At 43.5% G+C, this 12,581-nt stretch overlaps 1 protein-coding gene across 2 annotated transcripts in view; it reads right to left on the bottom strand.

Annotated features, from left to right (window-relative positions):
* Window positions 1-12,581, bottom strand: part of LOC125465965 (cAMP-specific 3',5'-cyclic phosphodiesterase 4C-like) — a 340,991-nt gene that overhangs the window by 254,081 nt on the left and 74,329 nt on the right. The window lies entirely within an intron of this gene.

Raw genomic sequence — 12,581 nt, 5'->3', positions numbered from 1 at the left:
TCTCAGGTGTGGTGACTTTAGGGTCAAACCACCATCATATAATACCTATAGTGCGGAAGCAGGCCATTTGGCCCATCAAGTCCACAGCAAGCCTCTGAAAGCATCTCACCCAGACTGACACTATCTCTGTAACTCCTGCATTTCCCTTGGCTAATCCACCTAGCCCGTACATCCCTGGACACTACAGGGTAATTTGCCATGGCCCAAGTGTGGAATTGGACCCAGGTCCCTGGCACTGTGAGGCAGCAGCGCTAACCATTGAGCCACTGTACTACCACTCTCTTGACCAGTTAATTCTCTCTAATGCGCAAACAGTCCTATGATGTGGTAAGACAATAGTAATTTTCTAAATGTGCATCCATCCAAGCACAACAGATCCCCACCAACTTCTCGAGGGTATAACTAGAGATGGGTAATTAATTCTGATCCAGTCAGCAGTGCCCTCTTCAAGTGGATTAAAGAAAATCATATGAACATGTGACCACACAAATATTTGAATGCATGGCAATAAAGAACAAAAAATTTTATGTTGCAACTGCTTGAGGAATAAATATTGAGCAAGGGACGAGGGAAAATTTGCTTCTTCAAATGAGTATCATCGGATCATTCAAAGTCACCTAAGGTGAAAATGGCAAATTGTTTCATCTTGTTTACTTTGCTCTTAGTAGCAGAGATGCATTCTCTCGCTTTCACACATTAATTTACACCCATTAACATCACTGTTTTTCTTTCTGCACATTAACAACTCATTTGTCTTTTGCACTGGCCATCTATACCATCGGGGCCTCTTACTCCTCCTCTGCGTCTATCAATCTATAAAAAAGAACACCCATCATCAAATGTTCACTTGCACATCTGCCAATGTGGTATACGGCATCTGCTGTAGCCGCTGTGGCTTCCTCTACAACGGGGAAACCAAGCGGAGGCTTGGGGACCGCTTTGCAGAACACCTCCGCTCGGTTCGTAATAAACAACTGCACCTCCCAGTCACGAACCATTTCAACTCCCCCTCCCATTCCTTAGATGACATGTCCATCCTGGGCCTCCTGCTGTGCCACAACGATGCCACCCGTAGGTTGCAGGAACAGCAACTCCAGGAGTTACAGAGATAGTGTCAGTCTGGAACCATAAAGCCTAATGGTATCAATGTGGATTTCATTAGCTTCAAAATCTCCCCTCCCCCCACTGCATCCCAAAACCAGCCCAGCTCGTCCCCGCCTGTCTAACCTGTTCTTCCTCTCACATATCACCTCCTCCCACCTCGAGCCGCACCTCCATTTCCTACCTACTAACCTCATCCCGGCCCCTTGACCTGTCCATCCTCCCCGGACTGACCTATCCCCTCCCTACCTCCCCACCTATACTCTCCTCTCCATCTATCTTCTCTATCCATCTTCGGTTCACCTCCCCCTCTCTCCCTATTTATTTCAGAACCCTCTCCCCATCCCCTTTTTCTGATGAAGGGTCTAGGCCCAAAACGTCAGCTTTTGTGCTCCTGAGATGCTGCTTGCCTTGCTGTGTTCATCCAGCCCCACACTTTGTTATCTATATAAAAAAGAACCTATTTTCCAACACTTTGAGTCATACCAGACTCAAAAATTTAACTCTGTTTCCCTTCCTATAGATTCTGTCAGACTTGCTGAGTTTCTCCAGCACTTTCTGTGCTTGTTTCAAATTTCCGGCATCCACAGTATCTTGTTTTTAAACAGTTTTACGTTGCATCTGAAATACGGTCCCTGCAACAATGCAGCCCTGCTTCACTACTGCCCCGCAAGTGTTCTCCTGAGTTCTGGACCAACCCCTCTGGAATGGAGCTCAAACACATGACCTTCTGACCCAGAGATCAAAGGGAGAGAGTGACCAATGAGCTAAGAAGCCAAGGCCAAATTGTAGACCTGTGGAAAGGTATCTCTGACCTTGAGATTAAAAGGGCATCAGTAGAAAGACAAGAGAAGATCCAAGGTCATCGAAGAATATGCCGCCCAGACAATACTCTATGTGTTGCTGGCTTGTTATTTGGTCTTAACCAAAACTGAGTCAATATGGGATGAATAACTGTAATACATCAAAAAATCTATGCTGAAGAATAAGATTGACATGTTGATGAAACTACCCACAGATTGTAAGTCTATGCACAATTGATTGGCCTGTGGACAAGGCAATAATTCTTGTACAGTGAGTAGATTAGAGGGTTTAGATAATCAGTAAAACTGTGTAGAAGCACTAAAACAATTTACAATGAAAAGCTGGGGAGGACGACATCAATGGGCAGCCTCTGTATTTAACATTGTCCTGGCCTTCTATAGTGATAGTGGGAGGTGAACTCATTTGGAAAGAAGTTGAGCTGTTAATAGGGAAGGCAAATGGAAAGTAGGCCTTTATTTCCAAGGGAATGAAGTATAAAAATAGGGAAGTCTTGCTAAAACTATACAGGACACTAGTCAGATCACAGCTGTAATACTGTGAACAGTTTTGGGCCCCTTATCTAAGGAAAGATCTGCTAGAATTGGAGACAGTCCAGAGAATGTTCACTATGCTGATACCACGTATGGAGGGGCTGTCTTATAAGGAGAGTTTGTGTGGTTTTGGTTTCTGTTCATGGGACGTTGGAAGAATGAGAGGTGACTTTATTGAAACATGCATAATTTCTAGGTGATTTGACAGGATAATGCAAGAGTCTAGGGCCAGAGGGCATAATCACAGAGTCAGGGGTTACCCAGTTAGGGCAAAGATGGGGAAGAATTCCTTCCCTCAGATTAATCTGTGAATCGGTGGAATGATTTACCTCAGAGGACTGTTAAAGCTGGGTTGTCATGAATATTCAAGACTGAGGTAGACAGATTTTTATTAATTAAGGACAACTAAGGGTTATGGGGCAACGTTGAGAATTATCAGATCAGCAATGATCTCATTGAATGGCCCTGATGAGGAGGTGCCAGAGTTGGACTGGTGTAGACAAAATCAGAAATCACACGACACCAGGTTATAGTCTAACAGGTTTATTTGGAATAACAAGCTTTCAGAGCACTGCTCCTTCATCTGGTGATTTCATCTGAAGACGAAACAACACTCTGAAAGCTTATGATTTCAAATAAACCTGTTGGACTATAACCTGGTATTGTGCAAATTTTGTCATTGAATGGCAGTGGAGGACACAATGGGCTAAATGGTCTACGTCCACTCTAGGTCTTATTTTGAGTGTGTGTGTCTGTGGCTGTTTGTGTGTGTATGGGTAGGAATGTCCGTGTGTCTGTGTCTGTGTGTGTAAGTCGCTCTGTGTGTGTATCAATGTGTGTGTCAGTGTGTGCGCATGTGTGTGAACACACGTTTGTGCGCACGGACGCGCCTGTGTGAGAGTTCATTTGTGTGTGTGCGTGCGCATGCGTGTGTCCATGTGTGCGCGTGTATATGTGCACGTGTGCACATGTGTGTATGCATGTGTACGTATGCATCTGTGTATGCGTTGTTTGTGTGTGTGCATATGTGCACGTGCACGTTGTGTGCATGCCTGTGTGCGGTTGTTTACGTGTGCGTTTTGTTTGCATGCATATGTGTGTGTGTGCTTGTGCATGTGTGTTTATGTGCTTACAGAAAAGCCAGCTGTGACAAGGAGACAAAGATTCTGCAAAAAGATATTGATATGTTTGTTGATTGAGTAAATATTTGCAGATGGAATATAATGCAGGAAAATGAGAATTTATCAACTTTGGTTCTCAGAACCTAAAAGCAGAATATTATTTAAATTGACACAGAATGCTGCAGTACAGAGGAATTTAGGTGTCTTTCTATGTGAATCACTAAATGTTGGTATGCAATTACAGCAAACAAATAGCAAGCACAATGTTGGCCTTTATTGCAAAGGGATGAAGTATAAAAGTAGGATTGTCTTCTCACAAATATGCAGAACATTAATGAGACTACACCAAATGTTTGCACACACTTTTGGTCAGCTTACTTTAGAAGAATACATATACATTAGAATGAGCCAGAGATGATTCACTGGGCTGATTCCTGGGATGTAGGGGCTCTTTTATTAAGAAAGTTTAAGCAGTTTGCACCTTCCTCCGAGAGGACATGGAGGGGATGTTTCCATTGGTGGGAGTGACTAGAACTTGAGAGTACAGCCTCATCATGAAGGGATAAGCCTTTGTAACTGAGATGAGGAGGAATTTCTTTAGTCAGAGGTTGATGAATCTGTAGAAGTCATTGTCACAGAAGGCTGTGGAGGCCAGCTTATTGACTTATTTCACACAGAGATTGATAGGTTCTTGATTAAACGGGATTAAAGGTTACGGGAGAAGGCAGGAGAATGGGGTTGAGAAATCTTTCAGCCGTAATTGAATGGTGGAGCAGACTCGATGGGCCAAGCAGCCTAATTCTACTTGTCTATCTTATGGTCTTATGGGCCTCTTTAATTACAAGAAGAATGAGGTAATCTTGTTGAAACAAAGAAGATTTTGCAGAGGCATGACAGAGTCGATGCTGAGTTAATACAGAAGTAGTTAAATGGGTGATTGGGTTAATTAATGAATTATTTGACTGAGGGGGAATAAAGGAGGAGAAGCTGAAACTAATATATGGAAGGAGCTGTAAGATTGAACAGTTAATAAACATTCTCCACAAAGAAAGGTGTGTTGTTTTCTGTCTTACCAAGTGGAAAGGATCCAGATGGAAGGGATTTTCATTCTGGGGAACTGACCCGCCGAGGTGTGAACTGAAACAGCAACTTTATTTCTGAGGCTGTTGCTAGGCAACCTGCAGTACAAGTCACATCTCTCCCAAACCAGCTTTGTCAAATAATTAAAGCCATGAAACCCATCTCTTATCTCCCTCCAAAGCCTTGTCTTGTCTATTTTCCAAAGTTACATGGCATCCAACAAAAAGCAGATCCCTTACTGTAAATATTAAACTCTTGGCTTTAGTAATTACACACAACTCCCTGTGTCCTTTCAAAATCCTTTAAATCCAGAATGCTTAAACAGTGCTATAATTCAGTTCCTCATAATCCTTGAGTGTAAATATGCATTTACTACAGAGGCTGAACCTTAAGATCAATGGAAAGATGAAGTGAGTGTGTGGCCATACGTTACATATTCACCCAGACAAAAAAGCAAGATATAACTTTGGTACCATCACTTTCTAAGAGAAACAAGATCAGGTGTGAAACATGCTCAGAATTACGGCTCAGCAAATTGGGCATGTAGAAATTAAAAGTGCAGAATGTCAAATGCATATGAGGCATTGCCAAATAATGATAATTTAGAAGGCAGGATGGATATACTGTCGAATATCTGCAAGATTCTAAAAATTCTAGTTGGAAGTTCTTAATGCAGGGCTTGCCTTTAAATTGCTGGACTGTGTCAAATATGGATAAAGTCCGAGTATTCACTGAAGTTGGGTTTTCAGAAAGATACAAACTTTAGGAACAGAGTGTCAGATGCCTTCGGTCACTTTACTTGAAATTGGATGCACTGGCACTACAGGGAACACAGAGGAAGTGTGAGGGGATTGAGAGGGCTGGCTTATTAGGAGAGATTGTGTAGACTGGGGTATACACATTGGGATTTAGAAGAATGAGAGGGAATCTCATGGAAACATTTAAAATTATGAAGGGGATAGATAAGATGGAAGCAGGGAGGTTGTTTCCACTGATGGGTGGAACTAGAACAAGGGGGTATAGCTTCAAAATAAGGGGGAGCAGATTTAGAACTGAGTTAAGGAAGAGCTTCTTCACCCAAAGGATTGTGAATCTGCCCAGCGAAGCAGTTGAGGCTTCCTCATTGAAGGTTTTAGGGGAAAAATAGATTTTTGAACAATAAAGGAATTAAGGATTATGGCGAGTAAGTGTGTAGGTGGGGCTGAATCCACAAAAAGATCAGCCATGGTCTTACTGAATGCTGGAGTGGGCTCGAGGGGCCAGTAGGCCTGTTCCTGCTCCTATTCCTTATGCTCTTAATCCTTAAAAAATCCTGGGAAAACATTCCTTCCAGATTCAAATGGGGAATAAGCAGTAATGCAAAGAATGGAGAATTGAATAGTAGCAGCAAGATAAGGCTGTCCAGACTCAGGCCGAAACTAAGAATATGAAAGGAAGATCATAATCAGAAGGAGTGAGGATAGAAGTGACTCCGGCTATTATGTCAGCAATTGGGTTTGCGGAACCATGGCAGAAGAATGAACGCTGCGAGTGCTCAGGATATGGTCAACATGCATCTGAGGCGTGCCTCAAAATATCATTATGCAATGATTTGTCTGAAATGGGTTAACAAGGTTTTTGAAATTACACATGACGTTTAAGGTTTGGAAGGAGAAGATGATGACGCTGATCAGGGAGAGGAAATTCCACTACTTATAAGAACCTTCAGGTCAGTAACAAATAATTTTACTGGAGACGCTGTTCAGTTGCACTGGGTTAGACAGTGGATGCACTTTCACAGTGTGTGGTGTGGATTACTTAAAATGTTACCTTGAATCTTTTAATCATAAAGATCAAAGTAAGATTGAAGAAATTGAGAGTTCACCTGCTTCAGGTTTCAAGATAACAGAGTGCTAAAACTGCTCCAAAAAATCACTGTAAAGCAGCCGAGGCAAACCATTTAAACAGCATAGACATAGTATCAACTGAGATAGCCTTACTGATATGTGGAACATCTACTAACAGGATAGAACTGCCCATGGAACGTGGAAAAGTAATTGTTTTTGTGGGGGTCAGCAGATCTACGGTTCACACACAATCCAGACATTATTACATCCCTTTAATAAGACCTAACTTCTGCAATCAATATATTAAAAAGCTGTTATTGACATCAGGAGGTGGACGTTTAAAGGGAAAAATGACTAGTTATTTTAAGAGACAAAAAAACTGCAGATGCTGGAATCCAAGGTAGACAAACAAGAGGCTGGAAGAACACAGCAGGCCAGGCAGCATCTGGAGGAAAGGAGCTACCAACGTTTCAGGTATTACCCTTCTTCGGGACTGGGGGCGGGGGAGCTGCAGATAAAGAGGGCTGTGGGGGGAATGGGTAAAGGCTGAACGTTGGTGATAGGTGGACACTGGTGGTAGGTACAACCCGGTTGGTTGATGGGAGGGATGAATCCAGTTGGTGGCTGGAAGGAGAGGGGTCAGAGGTGGAATGGAAGGGAGGAGGTGGGGCTGGAAGAGGAAGCAGGGGTTGAGTGGGAAAGTCATTTGAAATTGGAGAACTTGATGTTGAGACCTCTGAGCTGTAGGGTACCCAGGTGGAAGATAAAGTGTTGTTCTTCAAATTTGCGTTCAGAGTTACTGCAACATTGGAGGAGGCTGAGGACTGACATGTCGGAGTGGGAATGGGACAGGGAGTTGAATGGTTGGTGACTGGGAGGTTAGGTTGGCCATTGTGGGCCAGGCAGAGATGCTTGGTGAAACAGTCATCTTGTCTATGTTTGCTCTCACTGATGTACAGAAGACCACATTGGGAGAAAAGACCACATCAGTAAAAGATGTAACACCTGCCGTCATCTCCTTTAAAGGTCCGAAACAGTCCTTCCAGGTGAGGCAGAGCTTCACCTCCATCTCCTCCAAGCTACTCTACTGCATCCAGTGCTCCTCTCTATGTCGGTGAGACCAAACATAGATGAGGGGACCGTTTCACCAAGCATCTTCATAACGGCCAACCTAACCTCCTGGTCACCACCCATTTCAACTCCACGCTCAACTCCCCCCTCCAACATGCCTGTCTTCAGCCTCCTCCAGCGACACAGTGACTCAGAATGCAAATTTGAGGAACAACATCTTATCTTCTGCCTGGGCACCCTACAACTCAACACTGAGTTCTCCAATTTCAATAACCTTCCCACCCATCCCCCAGCTCCCCTTCCAGCCCCACCTCCTCCCTTCCATTCCACCTACTGACCCTCCCTTTCAGCCACCAACCGGATTCATCCCTCCCATCGACCAACCAGGTGGTAGTGTTGACCTATCACCACCATTCTACCTTCACCCCTTCTCTCCCTTTATCTGCAGCTCCCTCTACCCCTCACATCCAGTTGTAAAGAAGGGTCATACTCGAAACATTGACTGCTCCTTTCCTCCAGATGCTGCCTGGCCTGCTGCATTCTTCCAGCCTTCCCCATTCAACTATGACTCATTTGTATAAACCTGCAACTGGAGGTGTCAGCACTGACCCGTGTGGCACATCATTCATTACATCTTGACAAAAAGAAATTGACCCATTTTTGCCTACCTTCTGTTTCCTGCCATTCAGCCAATCATCTGTCCATATCAATATGTTCCCCTCTATGCCATCAGCTTTTATTTTCTGTGATAGCTTTGATGTGGCACCTTATCAAATGCCTTCTGGAAATCTAAGTAGAATCCATCCACTGCTCATCCACAGCTCGTTTTACTTTCTCAAAGAACTCACGGCTAAACATGGCTTCCTTTTCACAAAACCATTGATTTTCCTAGCTTTCTTGACATTTTCAAAATACGTTGCTCTGCTGTTTCAGTTGAAGCTTCCAAAATTTTCTTTATGACAGATGTTGAAGTAACTGGCCTGTAGTTTCCTTCTTTCTTCTTGAATAAAGCAGTCAAATTTGCTACTTTCCAATCTAACAGTAACTTCACCAAATCCAGAAAATGTTGGAAAATTAAAACTGCCACATCAGCTATTTCACTAACTACCTCTTTGAGGACCCTAATGTTGTAGTGGAACATTAGAATGTGAGAACAAAAACAAAGTTGCTGGAAAAGCTCAGCAAGGCTGGAAGCATCTGTGAAGGGAAAAGCAGAGTTAATGTTTTGGGTCCGGTGACCCTTCCTCAGAACTCAAAATGTTAACTCTGATTTTTTGCTTCACAGATGCTGCCAGACCTGCTGAGCCTTTTCCAGCAGCTGTTTTTGTTCCTGATTTACAGCATCCACAGTTGTTTCGGTTTTTAATTAGAGTGTGAGATGCTGCTTAAAAACTTAGTAAATCAACCAACTTCGAAACAGGCAGCTTAGTGGGTAGTCCATGTGAAGACCTCACTGCAGACAGTTGGGTTTACAACCCACTTCATATATTTTTTGATGAAATACAAAAATTCCTGGGACAATGACTCATGACTTTTATGATTCATTCACAGGATGTGGGATTCACTGCTGAACCAGCATTTACTGTCCATCCCTAATTGGCCAGTTATGAGACAACCACATTGCTGTGGGTCTGGAGTCACACGTAGGCCAAACCAGGTAAGGATGGCAGTTTTTTTCCCTAAAGAACATTAGAGAACCAAACGGGTTCTTCCAGAAATGAATTCATGGTCATTGGCGATTCTTAATTCCAGACCTTTTATTGAATTCAAATCCACCAGCTGCTATGGCAGTATTTGAACACGGGGTCCCCAGAACATTACCTGGACCTCTGTGTGGAAGCAACTGCCAGAGGAAATGGTGGAGGCTGGTACAATCATAACATTTAATAAGTATCTGGATGGGTACATGAATAGGAAAGGTTTAGAGGGATTTGGACCAAATGCTGGCAAATGGGACTGGGTCAGATTAGGCTATCTGGTCACCATGGACGAGTTGGACTGAAGACTCTGTTTCTGTGTTGTATGACTCTATCACAGCCCAGTGGTAATACCATCGCCCTCACTTGGCAGCTTGGGAACAGACTATAATTAATTCCACATTTTTTTGCGCATGTGAACACCCTGCATGCTTGTAGTAGGGCATTCTTTAAGGCTGGATTTTGGGGAAAAATTGGGAAGCTTAATGGCATCATATAAGGTTCTTAGAAGTAAAGATAAATCTAGGGGACATGGTATATTCCAAAAGCAAAGAGCACAAAGAGTTGAACAATACATGCAAGCTTATAGGTGCCAACGGGAAACAGTAGATTTCCATGCATTGCTACTAATTGGTTAGGGTGTATTCCTCAAGGTTTATTGATGAAACACCAGGCATTTCACATACAGCGGGGTTAAAACTGTGTCAGGGATAGTAGGAACTGCAGATGCTGGAGAATCCGAGATAACAAGGTATAGAGCTAGATGAACACAACAGGCCAAGCGGCATCAGAGGAGCAGGAAAAGACCTGAAGAAGGATCTAGGCCTGAAACGTCAGCTTTCCTGCTCCTATGATGCTGCTTGGCCTGCTGTGTTCATCCAGCTCTATACCTTGTTATTTCACATACAGCCATATGTTCACAATTATGAGGACCAGATTATCCCAGAAGAAGTACTGACTCCTTGTGAGTAAAGAGATACAGAGGCCCAGTACAATGCTTTCTCTCCCCAAGACCCTTACTAAATGTTTGGACCAAATGTTTGGACATTTGCCCAAGTGGACTAGTGGATGTTTCCAGGTGCAGAGGTATTGTGTGTTGTACAGAGCTCAGAAAGACACTAACTCTTTAAGACAGCTGGATGGCATTAAGACACTCCAATGTAAGAGAGTTCCGTCTTGCTCTGTGTTCAGCGCTCAGTCATTCAGCCAGCAGTCAGCCTGTCTGTCAGTCTTCCAGTGAGTCAGTTAGCCAGCTATGTATTTACTATAACAGTGATCTAAGTAAGCACATAATCCAGACTGTATATGTAAGGCCAATGTCACATTAGCATACATAGTCATTAATAAGCTTCCACATCCTTGACTCAGTATTAAGCCAACTCTCATAGCCTCGAATGTTTACAGCACAGAATGAGACTCATTGTGTCCACACCAGTCATCAAAGGTCTGACCACACTCCTCCCATTCTCCAGCTTTTGACCCATAGCCCTGAAGGTTATGGCAACAGAAGTGAATATCTAAATACTGCTTAAATGTTATGACATTTTTTGACTCAGGCACCCTTTCAGGCAATGAATCCCAGATTTCCAGCTCTCTTGGGATATACAAAGAACAAAGAACAAAGAACAAAGAAAATTACAGCACAGGAACAGGCCCTTCGGCCCTCCAAGCCGACACCAATCGAGATTCTGTCTAACCTGTCATCTATTTTCTAAGGGTCTGTATCCATTTGCTCTCTGCCCATCCATCTACCTGTACAGATATATCTTAAAAGACGCTATCGTCTACCACCTCCGCTGGCAATGCGTTCCAGGCACCCACCACCCTCTGTGTAAAGAACTTTCCATGTATATCTCCCATAAACTTTCCTCCTCTCACTTTGAACTCATGACCCCTAGTAATTGAGTCCCCCACTCTGGGAAAAAGCTTTTTGCTATCCACCCTGTCTATACCTCTCATGATTTTGTAGACCTCAATCAGGTCCCCCCTCAATCTCCATCTTTCTAATGAAAATAATCCTAATCCACTCAATCTCTCTTCATAGCTAGCACCCTCCATACCAGGCAACATCCTGGTAAACCTCCTCTGCACCTCTCCAAAGTATCCACATCCTTTTGTTAATGTGGCAACCAGAACTGTACACAGTACTCCAAATGTGGCCGAACCAAAGTCCTATACAACTGCAACATGACCTGCCAACTCTTGTACTCAATACCCCGCCCAATGAAGGAAATCATGCCATATGCCTTCTTGACCACCCTATTGACCTGCGTTGTCACCTTCAGGGAACAATGGACCTGAACACCCAGATCCCTCTGTTCATCAATTTTCCCTAGGACTTTTCCATTTACTGTATAGTTCGTCCTTGAATTAGATCGTCCAAAATGTATCACCTCACATTTGCCCGGATTGAACTCCATCTGCCATTTATCTGCCCAACTCTCCAATCTATCTGTATTCTGCTGTAATCTCTGACAGTCCCCTTCACTCTCTGCTACTCCACCAATCTTAGTGTCATCAGCAAACTTGCTGATCAGACCACCTCCACCTTCCTCCAAATCATTTACATATATCACAAACAACAGTGGTCCCAGCACAGATCCCTGTGGAACACCACTAGTCACAGGTCTCCAATTTGAGAAACTCCCTCTACTACTACTCTCTGTCTCCTGTTACCTAGCCAGTTTTTTATCCATCTAGCTAGCACACCCTGGACTCCATGTGACTTCACATTCTCCACAAGCCTGCCATGGGGATATGCAGAAGATGGAAAAGAAATTCACCTTACGTCTTCTCATAGGCTTCTACTTCTTATTAATAATCTATATCCACTAGATTTTGTCCCCCCACTACTGTTACACGTGCTTTCCTATCCACCCTATCAATGCCATTCAGAATTTTATACAATTCTATCAAATCCTCTCTCTATCGTCACTGTTCCAGGGTAAACATCTGCAATCTATCCAATTTTCCTCATAGCTCTGGCCCTCCATGCCAGCAATATCTTAGTGAATCTCCTCTGTGCCCCCTCCAGTGTGATTCCATAGTGTGGTGACCAGAACCACACACAGTACTCCAATTGTAGCCTAACTAGTGTTTTATAGAGAAGGTCTATGGCATGTGGGACATGAGCTAACATATTGAAAACGACAAAAGATACATCAAATTGAACTTCAATGCAACATATTGTGATTGACCAAAGGACCAGAGGTAACATGAGGAAACTTTCTTTCCTTGGGGAGCTGTTAGGATGTGAACAGCACTGTCTGCAGGCCATGATGTGGAGGTGCTGTAGTTGGACTGGGGTGGACAGGGTCAGAAATCACACAG

The sequence above is a fragment of the Stegostoma tigrinum genome, chromosome 30, assembly GCF_030684315.1.
Source record: "Stegostoma tigrinum isolate sSteTig4 chromosome 30, sSteTig4.hap1, whole genome shotgun sequence".
Taxonomy (NCBI): domain Eukaryota; kingdom Metazoa; phylum Chordata; class Chondrichthyes; order Orectolobiformes; family Stegostomatidae; genus Stegostoma; species Stegostoma tigrinum.
The sequence above is the reverse complement of the archived record's forward strand: the minus strand, read 5'-3'. Positions and strand labels throughout refer to the sequence as shown.